The following is a 19,897-nucleotide window of genomic DNA, read 5'->3' on the forward strand; positions in this document are numbered from 1 at the left end:
ATCTTTCCCACAGGAGATTGCTTCGATAATCCTTCATCAGAGGAAGGAGCTTCAATTGACCCCTTCTTAGCCTCTGTTGCCACAGTTTTCTTCCCAAGCATCCCATAAATCTGCTGCCGCTTTTTGAATCTCTGGTCTAGTGTGCTTCGTGAGGCATCTCAGTCGGTCCTCCTTTTTCCCCTCTCTGAACTCCTCATAGATCCCCCCCCAAATCGGCGTCTCTCCTTGTCCTCCTCCGGTCGATCCTCAATGCTCTATTCCTCCTTCATCTTCATTAATTCATATTCTCATAGTCTACGTCGACTTGCTGTATAGCTTCGGCTTCTCTTTCGCCTCCTTTGTTCTCCATCCCTGTCCTCCGGTAGAGTACCTTCGATCTTTTTTTTTCCCCTTCCTCCTGTTCGTCCCCTCTCTCAACTCCTTCTCGTTTTCTATATTTTCCAGTAATTCCCTCCTTTTTTAGCTTTTGAAAAATCCCTTATTAGTCTCCTCCTTCCATGTTTTCTGCGCCTCCCTTTCCCCCAATTCCTCTCCAAAAGCGGCCCTTTCTTTTCTCCCCTTTCTCATACAAACTGGAAGCTGCAGCTTAGCAAGATCTGTTTTCACAGCAAGCACACGGGCACCATTAGACATAGAACCGATATTTAATATCAACACTTCTCCTTTAGCTAGCTTTGAAACCTTTCCTTGCAAAACCTACACGTGTGTTTCCATAACCGAAAACCATGTGATAAGCCCCATGAAAACATCTCCAAGAATCCATAGAGGGCTTGAAGAAACATCCAAACCCATAAACCCACTAACACATTACATTTAATTACACCACAAAATGTTTTTGTGAGCATGGAAGAAACTTGATCACACTCCACAACACTCTCTCCATTCAGATTCGGAAGACATTCGCACATCTTTCTAGGATACGCTTTGATAAGCTCTCTAGACTCATCATGATCAATTGGTTCTGTGCCAATACTACTGCCATTCACACATAGAACATCCAGTTGTAGATGTTAGAAACATCCTCACGAAACCCATAATCGACATATCTTGAAATAAGTATAGCCATGAGATTGCATCTCAAGCCCAAAACTCCTTGATCTTCTTCGTCTTCAGCATAAAATAAAAGAGCAAACATAACATCTAAATATGTACAAAGTATCAAATCATACACACAACTTTTGGGTGGTTTTCACACCTCGAATGCGCAGCAATACGACATCCACCCCCTCTAATCCTGCGCATCCTCCGGATGGGCCAACTACCCATGATCGTTATCATCAAGATCCACAAACAGATCAATCTCTTCATTATGCATCTCCGGTAGATCAACAAGATTATCTGTCATATCATCTGTCTCTTCCATTGGAGTTTCTTCTCGTTGCTCTTCTCTTACAAATTCTTCTAATGCATAGTCCTCATCATCCCTTTTCTTGAAAATCTTGATTCTTTTTCCAGCAATAGGCACTCTAAGCACTGTCCCATCCAATTCTGTCAGCTCATATGTTGCATTATCAAAGACATGTCTGACTATGTACGGCCCAAACCATCTTTTCACCATTTTCCGAAGTGCAGTATGCTGATTTTCAAGGCTACTATCAAAGACCAATACCCAATCTCCCTCTTCTATTGCTCTTGGCCGCAAGCGATGCCTGCTATCAAACCTGTCCTTGTTCTTTAGTCTAGCAACTTTCAACCTGTCAATAGCTAGCTGAATATCCTCAGGTCTCCTCTCCAACTGTCGAATTCAAAGAGCTAAGAGCTCTTCTCTCGTCCAATCCTCCTGCCAAGGTAAAACTGACCAAGTCAAAGCACAAGTCTCAATCAGCATAACATGTTTCTGACCATACATCAACTCTGCAGGCATATATCCTGTGGTAACACTATGAGTCGTACGATCAGCCCATAAAGCAAATGGTAGAAGTCTTGGCCATTCTCCAATCCATCCTCTGCATGCTTTGGCTAATGCTTTCACTATCGGCGGATGCCCTCTTTCACTCTTTCCATTTCCCTCTGGATTGTATGCTGTGGTTAGAGCCAACTTGATTCCTAGCTGAGAGAAAAACTCCCTAGCTTCATCTGCATCCAATTCACCACGATCCGCAGTGATCTTACCCACGCAACCATACCTGCAGAAAATTTCCTCCAATAAGAACTTACACACTGCACTAGTGGTCTTCGTTCTCAAAGATCTTCCCTCAACATGATTGGTAAGATCCTCTCTAGCCAAAACAATGTATCTCATCTGCCATAGACCTATAGGCATGGTAACCAAATCAACTACCCACTTATAATGAATGCATAGCGGATAGGTCGGATGAAGCTCATCTCTATGATGCACTACTGAATACATCTGACAGTCTCTGCAAGTCTCAACAAAGTGAGAAACATCTCTATACATGCCTTTCCACCAATATTTCTCCTTGATTTTCTCATAAGTAGCCCATACTCCTCTATGACCAGCCCAAGGACTCTCATGAAACTCCCTCATCACCTGTAACAGTGTCTCTCTATCGCAGACAACCCACAAAGGTAATCCGCCTCTTTTCTTCGGATGCTTCCAAAGAAATCCGTCCTTGAGAAAATAACCATAGGCTTTCCTTCTGATCTTCTTGAACTCTTCATCTGTCCATTCATCTCTTTTGCTTAGTGTACTAAGGTACTTGCCAATCTGCAACCAATCTCCAACATAGAGTTCCTCTGTGAAGGCCATAATATCATAGACATGACAAACATGATCAACCATAGTGGCTGAAATTTCTGTATCATCCTCTTCTGCAAGTAGAGTCTCCTCATCATCATATCTGGCTCTAGACAACATATCTGCCACTGGATTATCCTTTCCTACTATGTGTTTAAATTCCGGATTTAATGACTTGATGTATGCAATCCATCTCAACATGGCTATATCCGGAGTAGAGCAACTCGTGATCATACCAATCAATGGCAAGCAATCTGTCTCTACCACAACTGAAGCTCCAATAAAGTACTCCTTGTCACATTTGAGAGCCGTGACAATCCCCAATAACTCCCTCTTGATTTGCGGATATCTCCTCTGTCTCTCATTTAGGACTTTCGCCCCAAACCGAATAGCATACCTATTTCCATCTGCATCGTCTTGACCCATAGCCCAACCTATGCCAATTGGACTAGTGTCAACTGTCAATACAATAGGCCTAACACAATTATAATCCGCTTTCCTGAGAGTAGGAGCATTCTGCAATAACTTCTTCAATTTCCGCATGGCTCTAGTGTGGCTCTCATCCCAATAGAATTTCTGCCCCTTTCGAAGTAGCTGATACAAACAATCTGTTATGTGTGCAAAATGAGGTATCCAAATCATATAAAACACACAAGCACCAATGAATCTCCGTACCTCAGAAGTGGTAGAACAATACTCTGCAATCTTGCCTATAGCATTCACCTTATCAGGTGAGGGTTTCCTGCCATAATATCCACACATATGCCCAACAATAACAACCTCATTCACTCCAAAAACAGATTTTTGCCCTGAAAGTGTCAAGTTCACTTCTTCTAACCTGGCCAAAATCTTCTCACATGCTGAAATATGATCAGCCACAAAGTATCTGCATCCCTGCTCATTTAGGCTCTCATTCTTCTCTTCTTCTGCACACCCCTTAATGGGCACATCATCCAAGAAAGGCATAGTAAGCTGAGGTATGTAATCACAAAGGACCTTATGCATGGCATTCATCATATGCGCAACAGAATTAGTGGCACCTTGAGGCAAGGTACACATCCTGACAAGCCCAATAGGAGTTCTCATGGTGGTTATGTCCCTGCTTTCTAAAGCCAGCTGAAACTGATCATATCCTGAATACAAATCACCCAAAGAATAGATGGCACGTCCAGCAAATGCCTCTGCAAACTCATCCACAACTGGACCTATACAAACATTCCTGATAGTAACTCTGTTCACTGGCTGCATGTCCTGAATAAATCGAATAATACCATTCTTCTTTGGAACTGTAAACCACCTGTTTGAGTATGGTGCAGATGAAGGCTCAAGGATTCCCATCCTGATTTTCTCATTCAATAAATCAATCAGCTTTGGCAAGTGTGCTTTAGGCACTGGAATAGGTCGGAGATTCCATGGGATATGAGGAATAGTAAAAATGACCATAGGAGCAACAATATCAGGATTCACACAACCAATCTCATGTGGGAAAAAAGCAAATCCCCTTCCATGACGCTCAAGCATCTCCTGAAAGCATTGCTTCTCTATGGGTAACAAGAAATCACCATTTCCAATTTTCAATTCAGCAAGTGTCTCTGCTGAAAATTTATGACCAATATGCTCTGGATTCCTCAAAATTTGCTGTTTAGCAGCCCTCTCTATTTGCTGATCACTGTCAGATGGAAGCGGTACAGCAACTGGCTTCACCTTCTTATCCACAGTTTTGTATTTCGTGTCAACCCTGGCTTCATTATGCTCTTCTGCATTACATAAACCTTGCTGTAAATCAGCAATTCTGCACTCCAATGGCTGAATATTCTCAGCCCTCTGCTCTATGGACTGCATAGAAATAGCCCCAAACTCTGAATGCTGAAATATTTCAGCAGTAAACTCTGTTGGCTGAAAATTTTCAACCCTCTGTCTCTCTGAAAGCTGATCATAACCAGCTGGAAACTCTGTTTGCTGAATTTCTTCAGCACTCAATACTTTTTGTTGAGTTACCTCAGCTTTTGACTCAATCTGTGACATAAAATCTGCAATTTCATGAAACATGTCCAGGGACTGCACTAATACATTACCATGACAATTCAGCATATCAGTTTTTAGCATATCTCCCATCTCTGTCATCGTATCTGCACAAATCACACTGTCATACATCCCATCTATGTGCTCATCATCCTCCAAAATTCTTGTATTTTTCAAATTTTTCTCCTTCCTGCATATATACTGCCTGGCAGCTCTAGGCAACCTAGAATTCTTCTGATAGCTCATCGAACTGTTTGCTGAAATCCCAACATAACCGGAGGAGAAAACACTGCTGCTGCCAGGAGGCGAGAACTCCAATCCCCTCTCCTCTGTACCACCGTCGTCTCGCGAAACGACGGTACCTAATGAAAACCCGAATCCCTCACAGTGGGCAAGGGTGCATCTCTGAGAGTATCTCTGTTTCTAACATGGTTCACACATACAGTCATAAACTGAACTGCTCTCATACCATCTTTACTGCGAATCCGTGCATAAGCAGATCCATCATCCATGACCTTTGTTTCCATGCACATCTCTGTAATGAATGGTTGACCAAGAATTATGGGATAAGAGCATGAATCCTGCACAAAGAAATGAATATCCTCCTCTACATCACCAATAGATACCCTGACACTAGGACAGGCATCATACAAATCACCTGCAGTGTTATTGGCGGCTCTCATACGCCACCCATGCTCTACATCCATAGGCCATCTGTTACTCTCATAAACTCCACGAACTATGAGATTAATCTCTGAACCATGATCAACCAATGCAACATAAGGCACCTGTTTCTCTCCAATCTTTACCATCGTCTCTGTAGTTGCCCTATCCCAATGGCTCTGCGAAAAGTGACTACGGGGTATCATGACAGGCTCATCAATTTCAGCATAATGCATAGGCTGAACCCTCTTCTCTACCTGCGGAGAAACAGAAGCATTATCAACCATAACCTCATCCTCATCCTCATCCAACTCTCCAATCAAAACTCCCTGTGTATCACTGGTAGCCAATGCATGTCTTTTCCTCTTCAAGACCTCCTGAAACTGATCCTGAAACTCTCTTTTTGAGATGCCCAAAATCTCAGAAATAGTGAAAGTCACCTCACTGCCAAGTATCTTATCATTAAAGATTTTCTTCATGTCTGTAGATGTCTCAATATCGGACATCAATCTGAATCCTGGCTGCTTTCTCTCTCTAGGCTCTTGCCTCTTTTCTCTCTTTTGAGCATCCTCCATCTGTCGATCTGGCCCTGGTCTTGAAGACGGTCCTGCAGTAGGTGGAGAAACAAACTCACCCCCTCTAGTCTTCTTAGCTGCACTTGGATTTTCTTCATCCCTCTTACGCTTCTCCTCAGTAAATACATCTGCACCATGAGATTTAGCCAAATAAGCATAAATAGAGTACCTGTCAACAGGCGAGTCCCAACCTGTCTCTGATCTGATGCTAGAGCCTGCACTAGTCAAAACAGTTTGCTGAATTTTCCCCTTGTTTGCAGTCTCCATAGCATAAGTCCATAGCGCTGACTGAGTCTCTGATCCCTTCTCAATCTGTACTCCGTATGCAGAAGCATCACCTCTAGCTGTCACATAAGAAGTACGCGCAGCCATGTCCTCCACTAACTTCTTCATTCCACCTTTACCAAAGTTGGTAGCAAGTGGAGCTCCTGTCTCAGTCAACCAAATCTTACCATCTTGCCCCCAATATACCAAATTCTGCCTCCTTGCATCCTGGAAAGAGTCACAATCCCTGCAATGCTGATGCTTCGTACTATCACACCAAATACATCTCCGATCTCTCCTAGGTGCACTAGGAGCACTCCTAGGTGCAGTAGGAGCACTAGAAGAAGTAGTAGGCACAATTGAAGCAAACTGCTCCTTCAACTTTCCCACTAACTCCGCTTTGACTGACTCAAGTGTCAAATCTGTGATGCCTTTGATTATGTCATCAAGAGAGGTAGGCACCGATGGAGCGGATGGTTTTGGAGCAGAAGGTGTAGGCATCGGTCGTGGAACAGGAGGAATAGGTGGAGTGGAAACAGTAGGCACTAGCATAGGCCAAGAAACTGGCTGAGGAGGAGAAGAAATAACAGGGATAGAAGTAGGCATAGGAGCTGATGATGGTGTAGGTGTCATGGAACCATTCTGTAGGCGAGTCTTCCATATCCTCCTCTTGGTCAAAGTCGAGACTGCATCCTGAGCATCCTGCCAATCAGTTTTAAGACCTATAGGCTTCGTGCGATCTTCAAGAAGCTCATCCAATTCTTCTTGAAGAGCAGGATCTGCAGCTTGCAAGAAAAGCTCAACTTTTTCAACATCCAATGCTCTTTGTTCAATGGCATCAAGCTGACTATACCTCTCTTCGAATTCTCAAATCAACTCCGAAGCAGCGAGACCTTTGTTTGGCATGTAGACCCACTCTCGGAATGACCGTCGAGTAGCCATACCAAAGTCCTCAAGGAAGTATTCTTCTTTCAAGGCCTTCTTAAAATCTTGCCAATGTGTATTTTGAATAAAAAGATCAGTCACTTTTGTCCTCAAAGAAGGTGTGACAAGACAAAGGAAGTACTTACTCATAAGTCCAGCAGGAACTCCAAAAAACCCCATCTTGATCTCATATGTCTTCAAATATGCTGAAACATTACGCCCGTCAAATAGCTTCTTCTCACTCTCAACTGCTTCAATAGCCTTAGTCGCGATGTTTGCATTCTCCTGCTCCGAATAGAGTTGCCTTTGCTGAGACAACTGTTGTTGATGCAATTGTTGTTGCTGCTGCATATACGTTTGTGTTTGCTGATTTTGGAGCTGCATATACATGGACATATTCTACAAAATCTGTTTTAGATCCTCCATTGAAGTACTTGATGCAGCAGTCATTGATGGAGCTGAAGTAGATGCAGCTGGAGTTGTAGAAGAAGCTGAAATAGAGGCTGAAGTATCTCCCATCCTGAAATTTCTGCGACGCTTTCACGTCGGGTTCACCAAAGATGTCAAAGGGTTTGGAAAGCAATGTCGCAACTTCAGAAGTCCTTGATAAATTTCAGGATAGAAAATCAAGCAAGAAAACGAAGTCAAATCTGTTATGACAACAAATACTTCTTGTGATGTTGATCAGTTGGGAAGATAAAAAATGTACATGAACATATAGAATTTTGTTTTTATATTGAATGAACTATCTTCAAAAACATAGAAGAATTCTGATAATATGTATCATGTGTATCTCCCTTTTTCAGCATTGCTGTCAGAATAATCAATATGCTTTGGTAACGGAGTAGATAGAATGGAAAAGTTTAATAGCTGACCCTTCATCCTCAGCTAGATGATTCCTGCTCCTGGGTGTTGAATTGTGCTGAGATTTTTCCCGTGTTTGATGCTGATGATAAAGCTCTGGTCAAATCAGTTTCTGAATCCATGTACGAAGGGCAAATATGCCATGGGTAATAACAGGCCCTGATGTAACTTAACCAGTCCCACACAAATGGTCTAGCTCCATTGGTTTATCATTAATTCCATCGGTTTATCAACCAATGTTTCAGTTGTAAGGCCGAAGCACTGTTTCTTCCAATAGGTATTCTGGTAGATTTTAGAGCGAAGAATCTTCTCAACCAGGTTCTAAGGGTTGGTCCCATGGATGCTGCGAGCTGCAGAGTCGGTATGATTCACCATAGTTGTCCTGCGGGCTAGAACACAGGAGATATAGACTGCTTAAGATTGGAGTTCCGATGATGATATCTGACGCAAGAACGCCATGGCTCCAACAAAGACGCATTCAACTATAACTAGAAGGGTGGAGACTCATTACAAGCTCCATCGTCTTGTTCTTCTTCGTCACTTCCTGGCTAGAATCATCCTCTGTCGAGTATTATGTTCGCTGAAGTTCATCACCATTAATCTTCGTTCTTCAATACCAAACCTACTCCTCTGGGTTTTCATCCCCGCTTTCTTCAGATACGGCTGCTTCGCTGCTATGTTTCTCGCCTTTAGAACTCATGTTTTTTTTTATTAGACGGGGTTGATTGTTGACCTTACAACGGGAATATGGCAGCAGCCGACGGGCCTATCAAACTTTTCCTGTCTAATTTTTCTGCCGACATCGGATCTCAGCTTCTTCGTCGAATCATCTTCTGTCATCGATGCTTCGTTGTAGGTTTTTGGACTTCCTCTGTCATCTTCTCTGTGCTTTGTCACCAGTAGAGCAATCCCCTCCCGTCATCTTCTCTGTGCTTCATCACCAGTAGAGCCATCCCCCTCCGTCATCTTCTCTGTTTCTCCCCTCCTTCTCAGATTGCAGAGCACTCTTTTTCCTTTCCAATTCGTGGTGGGCGATACCTCTGTTCTATGTGCGTTTCCCAACCTGAGTGGAGATCAAGAGGCCCGTTATAATGGTTTGATATCCTTCTTTTCATTGCCAGGTGAAGAGACTTTGGCATTCAATGCCTTCACTGTCTCGGTGTGCATGGTATCCACCTTTGTTTTGGATACAGAGATGGAGGAGCTATTGGACACTGTCTCTACTTTGACTTTAGTTTCCACTATCACATTGACTGTTGTTTGAATCTTTCCCACAGGAGATTGCTTCGATAATCATTGATCATAGGAAGGAGCTTCAATTGACCCCTTCTTATCCACAGGATACCTAACTCTGGTTGACCTGCGCAAAGTAGGTTCACTCCCAGGTGCTCTCAAAACATCCCTGGTCTTCCTTATTCCAGGTGTAACAAGAGAAGGAATACCCAACTCATCATCAATGCTCTGTTCTGAGCCACTGGATTCACCATCCACATAAGAGTGACCTGCATTCACATCAAACATGGGTTGATCAACCTTCTCTTTTCCTTTTCGTGATACCTGCATACCACTATCTGCATTGCTTTGAGAAGATTCTCCTGATCTCAATCTGCCTATCCATGGCGAAGAATGTGAACCACTGCTAGAGGACGCTCCAGGTCCACTAATATTTTGTGTTGACTGTTGCTGTGAATTCTGTGCAGCATTACCATTTTGTGCATCTACATCATCAATCACATTTACTGGTTTATACCAGCTACTCATCTCATCAAAAACAACATCTCTGCTCACTGTAAACTTACGAGTAGAAGGGTTATAGCATCTATACCCTTTTTGCTGCAGAGAGTAACCAATAAAGATGCACTTCTCAGCTTTTGGATCCAACTTGGATCTCAACTCATCTGGCACATGTACATAGGCAATGCAACCAAAAATTTTCAAATGAGAAATATCTGGTTTCCTACCAGTATACCTCTCCTCTGGAGTCATCCCATGTATTGCTGCAGTGGGAGTCCTGTTCATTATATAGACTGCTGTAGCAACTGCTTCAGCCCAGTAAAAATCTGGCAGGTCTTTTTCATTGAGCATGGCACGAGATACCTCTCCAATATGCCTTTCTGCAATTCCATTTTGTTGTGGCGTATGACTGCATGAATATTGCTGCTTTATGCTATGCTCCTGCAGGAACCTTGCAAACTCATTTGAGAGGTACTCTCCCCCTCCATCTGACCTTAGGCATTTTATTTGCAGGCCTGTTTCTTTTTCAACCATAGCCTTAAGAGTTTTGAAATGCCCAAAAACTTCACTTTTCTTTTTCATAAAATACACCCAAACTTTTCTGCTATAGTCATCAATAAAAGTGACAAAATAATGATAGCCTCCAAGAGATGCAGCTTTAGTAGTCCACACATTAGAGTGGATTAATTCCAATGGCTTCTTACTCTCTTGAACATGTCTAGGAAATGGTTTCCTTGCCTGTTTTCCAAACTGACAGGCTTCACATACCTTATGCATTTCTGCAACCTTGAATTTTGGCAATCCTGCAACAATATTTTGGGCCTGCATTGATTTAAGTCACTGTACATTAACATGACCAATGCGTTTATGCCAGATATCAATATCTGCAACTACACCGGTCCCATGTGCAAACATTGCTGCACTCAATTCAGACATGTCTGAATTCAACGTAAACATTCTGCCCTTCTTCTTTCCTTTTGCTATCAAGCGACCTTTATTTTTCATATCCTCAACAAAGCATCCATGAGGATTAAATCTGACCTGCAAGCCCTGTTCAACCATTTGACCAACAGAAACCAGATTCTTGGTGATATTCGGGACATGAAATACATCGGACAGGTATTTCTTTTTCCCATCCTGCATAGACAAAGGAATTTTTCAAATCTGCACAATCGGATGTGCAGTACCATCACCAATCTCCACAAATCCTGGTTTTTCCATTTTCCTTGCATCCTCCATCCATTCTGCATGACCTGTCATGTGGTTTGATGCACCTGAGTCAACATACCATACATCGTTGCTTTCTTTTGCACTTGTCATAGAATTGTTCATGTGCTGCACCATAAACAAATGCTCATTTCTGTCATCACCCTGTCTACTAGAAGATGCATAATTCCCTTGTTGCAGTTTTCCATTCATTATGTCATTCTGCTTTTTATAGCAGTCTTTAGCCATATAACCCATTTTACCACAGTAGTAGCATTCAACATTACTGTTTGCATTTTGGCCTCTTTGCCATCCACCACGACCTCTTTGGCTCCCCCTGCCTCTAGAGTTACCACGTCCTCCTCCATAGGACTGGTTTTCTTGAGTTTGCTGCATATTCTGATTTCTACCACGGCCTCCAAATCGGCCTCCTCTACCTCTGCCTCTACCTCTTCCAGCATTTGAGTAGAAGACAGCTTCTTTTGAAGTTCCTCCTGAAGAAGATGCACCACCATTTCTCTGCTCCTCATAAATTAGAAGAGCAATCAACTCCTCAAAATCAGGAAATCTTTCACGAACTGAAATGGATGTCCGAAACTGTGCATAATCCTTTCCTAGACCATTCAAGGTCACAGAAACTAAATCATCATCTTCCACTGGCGACCCAATGGAAGCACGTGCATCTACAATCTTCTTCACCTTCATGTGGTAGTCATTGATGCTCATACTTTCTCTTTGCACATTATGCAACTCTTGCTTGAGCTGCATTTTCCTGGCTTGCGTATTTGTGCTATACATTTTTGACAAAGTATCCCATGCCTTCTTTGGCGTACTTGCATCCTGAATATGCACAATCATAGAGTCTGAAATACTGATAGACAGCCAGTACATAACTTTCCTGGCTCTCTCATGCCATGCTTTGAATGCCTGCATTTGTTGTTGATTAGGAACATCAGGAAGAACTGGTTCTTCTTCATTTCCTGCAACAAATTCCCAATATCCTTTTCCCATAAGGAAATTCGTCATTCTAAACTTCCATGCTTGGAAGTTGTTCTTGTCAAGCTTTTCAGTGACAATCTGTGAAAGAGAGTCAGACGCCATTACAGAACACTGCAAAAAATTCTGTCACTGCAAAGAACACAGCTTCAGCCTCACAAGGGAAAATCTGCAAAACTAGCGAAAGTGGTATTTGACCATATAGTCACTTCCTAGTGACGATTTTGCATATACAGGAACCAAGGATGATTCTGTAACTCCCAATGTCTCTGCACACGAGCATATGATGCAATATATGTGGTAGCTTTTCACCGACTTGTAGAACAGTGGTCGCACAGCATAAAACAAGGCTTTTTCCTGAGTGCGTGCAGAAAACTTCCATCTCCAAAACAGGCCCCGAAATGGCCTCAAATCAAAAAAACAGGGTCGCCTAGGGCTAAAGCCCTCCCTCCCGCAGCATATACTGTCCTCTTGCTTCACCGCGAAGGGCGTCTCAACCTGAGACAATGCACTCTTGCAATTTCCGGCTGTGCTACCTGCAGAGATATGCTCCCAAAACAGAAAATGAAAGCAACACTGCTCCTCTTACCAGAACACCGCGAGCTTGGCTTGCTTTCTTGAGCTCCTTACCATGAACAAGGCTCTGATACTATGTCAAGATTGTGGGAGAGAAGGAAGGAGTCTCACTTGTAGCTTTCTTGCTTGCACAATGGGGGAATACACACAAGGGTGGAGGCTGAAAATAGTTTTTCTCTTCTTAGTTGTGTAAGCCAAAAGAACTCAAGTACAAAGAAATAGAAGAACCCTATATATGGGTCTCAAACCAAACTCAACTAACTAAGGTGGCATACTAACTGAGCCACGAACTAGAGTAGATAAAGATAGCTATCATGTAGCTATTATTCATGGGCGGTGTACCAACCGCATCTGCAACTGACATGTCAGTGACATAAATGCACAACAGTCACCCTGGCATATCACGAGTGGAGCTCGATATCTCAACAGTTTTATGGAAGTGTTAAGTGTGGGGAAGAAAGTGTGGGTGTGTATAAAATTGGGAGGTGGTCTCCACCGCAGTTGGAAAAAGTTGGCGTCCACCCTTTTGGCCATATCTCACGACTTGTAGCTCCAAAAAATTATAAACAAATACCAACCAAAACTTTAGCTCATGCGCTACAACTTTAATGTTGAATTTTTTTTTGGATCAGAGTGGAAGTATTTTTAAAAAATCTTACAAAATCATGTGCCTGATTTTTCTTTCACTAATGCTTTCAAGAAGGGTCCCATTTGTTTGAATTATCATAAGGCTCCAAAGCCAGGCCATTATGAGCCTCACATGCCCTTTGGATGGCTCCAAATCCATTTCATGTCTTTTCTTTTCACATTACACATTTTCCCTTCACCTTCCTCCATTAATCTTTACTCTTCACCCCCCCTTGGTAAACCGGTCCATGAAATATTTCCATCCAGTGATTTCTTGGATTTCCGAAGAGGTTTTTTCCCACCCTCTTCTTTATTTCAAACCTCCAAATGTACAAAAAATCAACAAAGTGTTAGATAAACATTTTTTTGTGATTTTTTCGGATCAGTGTATACATATTAGCTATGAATGTTTGACTTCAACATGTCCCACTAGAAGAAAACTCTCTCCTAGAAAGACATTGATAAGATTATGAAATTCTTCTTGACTAATATCAATTGATATTGAATGATAACTTAGTCCTAAGAAATATGAATATTGATTACTCTTTTTGCTCATATATTGTAAATGATCAAAGATAACTAACCCCCTATATTGAAGACAAATCATAAGATCAAGCACAAAAAAGAATAAATTAATAAACCTTAACTTGAACTAACAACTTGAGATTGAGTGTACTAAGACTCCAAAATAAGATAAATAAAGTATATGAATCAAATGATAGAGACTGAGAGGAAAGGAGACCAAATAAATCTAGGCATGAGTGCATGGCCGAGCTCCACATCAAAGCTCCAATAGAGAGTCTAAACTATCTTCACGTGTGAGTAGAAACTATACTCTCCATAAGGCTAGGCTTTAGCATTTGGCCAAGGTCTACACCTATAAAGTTCTCCAAGTTAGAGATATAATTATCTTCTATAAACTATCTTTTCCTTCTTGCATGGCCAAGTTCTACATCAATGGGATTTGTAAAAGAGAGGAAAGTTTCTTGCCCTCATGCCTAGGCATGAGTGTATGGCTGAGCTCTAGATAAAGGAGAGTTTAAATTGTTTTGCCCTTTGTACTAAACTTGAGTGTATGGCCGAGCCCTACATCCAAAGAGATATGGGTTAAATTTTTTTGCACATAGGGCTAATTCCAATCTTATATTTTATTTGATTTTTTCTTTTTGAAGTTATGATTGTGTCTACATTGAAATTATTATTTTTGGAGTATCTCAGTCTACATTGTATACATAAGTTTTTTGTTGTGTGTTAAACAAATCACTTCAAAAAGAAAGGCATCAATTGTGAAGAGCCCATTATAGTGAATTTTTCATCTTATGATGTAAAGTCTTGGCTTATTGACATATTCATCCCTTATAGTGAATTTTTCAAGAAGTTTCGCTTGTTTGCTCTAAATCATGTGGACAATGAGCTAAGCTAGGAAGTTATTGGACAAGTAAAGAAAGTTGTGTCTAGAAGGGTAACCAATATTTAAGGGGAGTTTCTTTGCAAAATCTAAATATCACTTGATATATTCTAGGTTCCACAACAAAATGATGTTTACTCATGTGGTTGGAGAGCATTATGCAATGTAAAGCTAATATTAAGTTAATTCTACTCAACACCTAGAAGAGCTATACAATACCTTTAGAATCCTTTGGTAAGAAAAGTCACATTGTAATCACAAACAATGATATTCTCTTGATTTTCCTTTTAATAGATGATTTTTGATGCCAAGAAGTTCTTAAAAAGAGCCAAAAATGTTGAATTTCAAGGAAAACATAGACTTTGTCGAAGGCAAAGGTTGCAATTAGTACGATTATGTTTTATGCCGAGAAGTGCTTAAAAATAGCCAAAATTTGCGAATTTCAGGGAAAAAATGGACTTCATCGAAGAGAGAGGTTGCAATTAGTACGATTATTTTTTATGTTGAGAAGTGCTTAAAAATAGCCAAAAATTCCAAATTTGAGGGGAAAAATAGACTTCGTCGAAGGCGACGGTTGCAGTCAATACGATTTTAAGCGGCAATGCCCGAAAGTGCTTAAAAGACCCACTTGATGATAGTTGGTGAATTTTCATAATTTTTTGGTGTGTCATATGAGACCTTGGGAGATGCCCAATAGTGCAGGGCTTCAAGACGAATTGCCAAGATTTTTCAGACTTCGATTCGGACACCAGATGAGGAAATGGGAGTGCCCGAGAGGCCAAGACCCAAGGTCAAGTGGCAATGGACTTTAGAAGTCCCAAAAGTCATGACATTTGGGGCCTCCCTTTGGGCCCCCCTAAATTTTTGGAAATCGTGGGGGAGGGAGGGAGGGGCGTTTTTTTTCGGTGTGAGTAGTGGATGAAGGCATGGCCGGCCACGTTTAATGGGGAGGGGGGTTGGAGAGCCGCAAACAACCCCCCAACTGATCTCATGCCTGATCTACATCCTATCTTTGCTCCCTATCACTTGCTTCCGCTCGTCGAATGGCTGCTTGGTTGTGGAGATCAGAATTAGTCTTTCTCTCTCCTCTTTCTCTCTCGTGCATAGAGGCACTTCATGTGGCAAGAATCAAGAAGAGAATTGGGAGATGGATGCTTGTCCGGGGGGAGGCACCGGATTGTTCCAAGAGGATGAGGAGGCTAAAGGCTGAAGATCTATGCTGAAATCCATGGTTGGTTGGTCGATACATAGTCCCAATTAAATATTCAAAAAACCCAAAACAGGTTAAAAGGCGGTATGCTCTATTTTATGAAAGAATTTTGCTTGGTTTTGATCGTTCATGGTCTAAATGGTGTGCACATGGGCTGAAATTTTATTTGAATGTTCCTTGCATTATGATTGAGGGCTCCAATCTCTATTATACAGAACCCGTATTGATTTACAACAATTATAAATTTTCAAAATCCAAAAAAACACTAATTTTGATAAAAATTGATAGTTTCTTTGATTTTGAGTAGGAAAAAACGAGTGGACATGGGATAAAATAAGGAAAAATGTTGAGTTTTAGTTCAAATGATTAGACATCATTAAAAAAAAAGAAAATACATATTTTCTATTAAAAATAAATAGAAAAAATAGAGAAAAATGGAAAAAAAGTAGATTTCTTGTGTTCGAAAAAAATGAAAAAATAATATCTATGTATGTGAATGTCTACAAGGCTAAAGCATGAGGTTAAGACTCAGTTTGGCTGTTGTCCTTTGTATTAAAGTGTGTATTTATTGCTTTTACATACAAAAAATGACATAAAAGAACCTCTACACGTATGCATCGCAGCAATATGGAAACGGTGAATGATGTTATATAATAGTTTAAGCACTGAAATAATACAAAGTCTGATTGTTCTCTTTATGCATAACATTTAGGATGTGGTTTATTTAGAAATAATGGATCTAGCAGCACAAGGTTTACCTTTGTGGTAGGTTCTTACAACGAAGCATTGCGTATTAGCGAAAATTCATTAAAAGGGTTGTTTTTGCATGACACATTGGCTGATTTTATACCATAATTGCTTGTGCACAATCATACATCATTGCATGAATCATACACAAGGTATCTATTTTTGGCATGCATAGCAATTGGTTGTATTATAAGTGACCCACGTTGGAGAGAGTAAGGCACCCAAGCTGTAGGTCTAGACGGTGGGTCCAAGGGGACAAGTAAGTGAGGACTGGTACATTCCTAGAATGATATTAAATTGGTACCATGAGTGGAGTCTGTTTCGTATGTGTTATATGTGTTAGCCACGCATCGAGGGGCCAATCCCCAAGGTGTAGGAGGGTCGCAGCGAGGCCGCGGCAATCAGCTGAGGGGTGTCTCCTATATTGTTCTATGTGGTGAATTACACCAAAATGTGTAGGATATCCCTCTGAGGAGTCTGAGAAGGTTAAGGGTTGGACTATAAATACGATAGAAATACAAAATGTATGCACAATGGCAGGGCAATGTGTCCTGTAGATGCTCCTGACCGTGAGGCCGTCGGGTTGCCTTGTGCATGTCAGAGGTCTGGCTAGTGCTCACTTTAGGTCCCATCACCTTGACATATGAATCGTGAACATTGTGTTGTGACAATTTAGATAACACATACAACCGACTTCTTAAGGGACTACAAAAAGTGTATGATTGTGAATATGTTAGTTCAAGTAGTAACCACAAAAGAGGTAGAGTCATCCATCATGAAGTACTTGATAATAGGACGGCATGGTACTCCCTCTTCCATTTGCATTTGACATGGGGTCCCCTTGACTCCCATTGGTCAAGGCCAAATTATTAGCATTCCAATTTATCCTTGCTGCATAAGCCGCTTGTAAGCATGACTCTACTCCTTCTACTTGGGTAATAGTAGTGTCACTGTCGGCCAAAGAAACACTACTAAGCTACACCTAGATATTGAAATCAAATCCATGTAGGAAATATTACAACTGTGCAGCCCCGCTGAAAGCAACCCACAATGGGAGTTTGTGTCGGTGCAACTACACTCCGACTTGTTGTGGGTTGATTAACTGGAAATATGGAAGTACTAAGACTTCCACTTGCACTTGAAGATCTATTGATAACACTTAGGTTACTAGAACCACTACCGCTTATGCATAGTGGGCTACTTATTTGAGGAGAATATTGCCTTACAATCTCCAACCGCCATCTAGCTCTCTCAAAAAGTTTTTCTTTTTGAATTTTGGCTCAACGGTCCTTGTTGTCAGAGGACATAAACCAACTATTTGGTCCCTAGAAACCCTAGATTCGAGAACTACCACTTATTTGCAACTCCTGGCAAATGCACCACTGATGGGACCTAAAATGGGCCGGCATTGGCTATAGCACTAACCAGACCTCTTACATGCACAAGACAACCCCATGGCCTCGAGGTCAGGAGTGTCTATAGGACACACCATGTACATGATTCATATGTCAAGGTGATGGGACCTAAAATGGGCCGGCACTAGCTATAGCACTAGCCAGACCTCTGGCATGCACAAGACAATCCCACGACCTCGCGGTCAGGAGCATCTACAAGACACATTTCCCTACCATTATACGTACATTTTGTGTTTGTATGGTGTTTATAGTCCAACCCTTAACCTTCTCAGACTTCTTAGAGGGAGATCCTACACATTTTAGTGTAACTCACCATGTAGAACAACATAGGAGGCACCCCTTGGCTGATTGTTGGGGCCCCACTGTGACCCTCCTACACTGTACTTAGAATTCTTTTAGGCTACACACTTGGAAGTCAATGACACAAAATTGATCATTATTTTGTTCAATATGATACATTTACTAATCATAAGAGATATGTAGGAAGCTAGATGCTTGGTCGTAATCATTTACTACTTTATGATTATAGACATTTTTGACCTCTCTTGTAAGACTTCTACACATGTCTTCTTTATGCCAACTTAGAGTATTTTAACCTTAGCAATGTTTTTCTATGTTGGGGCTGATTTGAGACTTGCAAGAGAGCTTAAAATAGTTGATGGGGCGGTTAATCTCTTATTTGGAGCACCCATATCTTGAGCAAAGATATCACCAGGGGAAGCTTATGTGGCAGAGCAAAGGATACAACGTGATTGAGCAAGAAGACGACACCTTTGTGTGGGAGATCAAAGTTTTATACCATCATTGTTTACAAATTTTGATAAGCATCCCTATTGAGGTTAATGAAGAAGGTGGCATGGAGCCGTCAGTTCATCCTCTCAATATGTGAAAATTTGACTATCATAATTACGAGTAGAGGAGTTTTTGATGACTGACTATGTAAACCCATTATGGACATACACGTTATGCTTTAATGGAGTGTCTCGGTGGCCTTTAAAAAAAAGGGAGTGTTGGAGTAGTTACCCGAGATCCCTAATGTAGGGTTGTAATGAAATTAGCTATTTATCTCGGGGTAGGATTTACTAACAACATGGCATAGTATAAAGCCTTGATTATGGGACTGAATATCTCTAAGATAGGTGGTATTCGGCGGTTGTTGGTAAAGGGGGATTCCTAGTTGATCTTAAATCAACTCAATGGTACATATACACTTTGGAATCCCATCCTTCATATGTATCATCGAGCTGCTATAACTCTACTTGATGAATTTGAGAGCGTATCTCTTTAGCTCATTCCATGTTATTGAAATTAGTTTGCGGATTCCTTTAGCTAATTTTGCTTATGAAGAGGACCTCTTCTTCAACTATGGTCCTAGTATGGATGTTACTCTTGATAATGAGACGGGACCTGGTCGCTTGTAGGGAATGTTAACAAATCACACGCTATATGGTAGGCGATGGTTGATATGGGTAATGCGAAGAGTGGCCAAGACCCATCTACCACTATTATCTTGGACCCATAGGTTGATCGGACGACATGTTATGTGTACGCCTCTTGCTATATATGCAGGAGGTATGGGTCACAACTTGATGCATTTAGTTTAGGGTTAAGAGCCCTATTTTTTCCCTTGGAATGGAGCGTATTTTTGTATATCTGCCTTCTTCCAAGGAGGGATCTATATGAGCTGGTTTGCTTGATTTCTTTAGGCCAAGAAGGCCAATTGTTTTAAAGTTTTAATGATCTATTTCCTTAGGCTAGGAGGGCTAGTTAGTTTTGTCGTGTCATGTTTGATTTGTTTAGGCCATGAGGGCTAGCTAGTTTGCAGTGAAATGTGCTATTTCTTTAGGCCAAAGACGGCCCCATGTCTGTTTGGTGCAGGTATAGTTAATGGGTTTTTTGTTGTAGTGATTGCATCATACAGGTTGATGAAGTCATTGGAGGGAGCCTTTGATGCGAAGGAGCTTCTTA

Source organism: Lygodium microphyllum, chromosome 21, assembly GCF_053477565.2.
Source record: "Lygodium microphyllum isolate KBCC chromosome 21, Lygodium_microphyllum_v1.1.10, whole genome shotgun sequence".
Classification (NCBI taxonomy): Eukaryota; Viridiplantae; Streptophyta; class Polypodiopsida; order Schizaeales; family Lygodiaceae; genus Lygodium; species Lygodium microphyllum.